Source organism: Colobus angolensis, unplaced genomic scaffold, assembly GCF_000951035.1.
Source record: "Colobus angolensis palliatus isolate OR3802 unplaced genomic scaffold, Cang.pa_1.0 Scaffold39, whole genome shotgun sequence".
Taxonomy (NCBI): Eukaryota; Metazoa; Chordata; class Mammalia; order Primates; family Cercopithecidae; genus Colobus; species Colobus angolensis.
Genome location: NW_012117265.1, coordinates 445432 through 445741, shown reverse-complemented (window position 1 = coordinate 445741; position 310 = coordinate 445432).

Here is a 310-nt window from a genome sequence, read left to right as displayed (position 1 = left end):
AGGTGAGCCGCCGCGGCTCCCGTACTCCGTTTAAACTGGTCCTGCCGAGCCAATCGGAAGGTTCAACCTTCACACGTGCCCTGGCTCTTGGGAAACCCGGGCTGAGACGAGGCCCGGTCACGTGACGAAAGAGTTGCCGTTTCTTTGGCCTCTCTAGCCGGCCGGTCCTCCCAGTGTCTCGTTTTCCTAGCATTTTACGCTGACCTGACCGCAAGCTCTTAGCTGCAACCAGGAGTTTGGTAGCGCGTGGGGACTTTCTGTGTGTGATGGATCCAGGAACCCCTCGGCCAGAGCCAGAGACCTCCTTGTC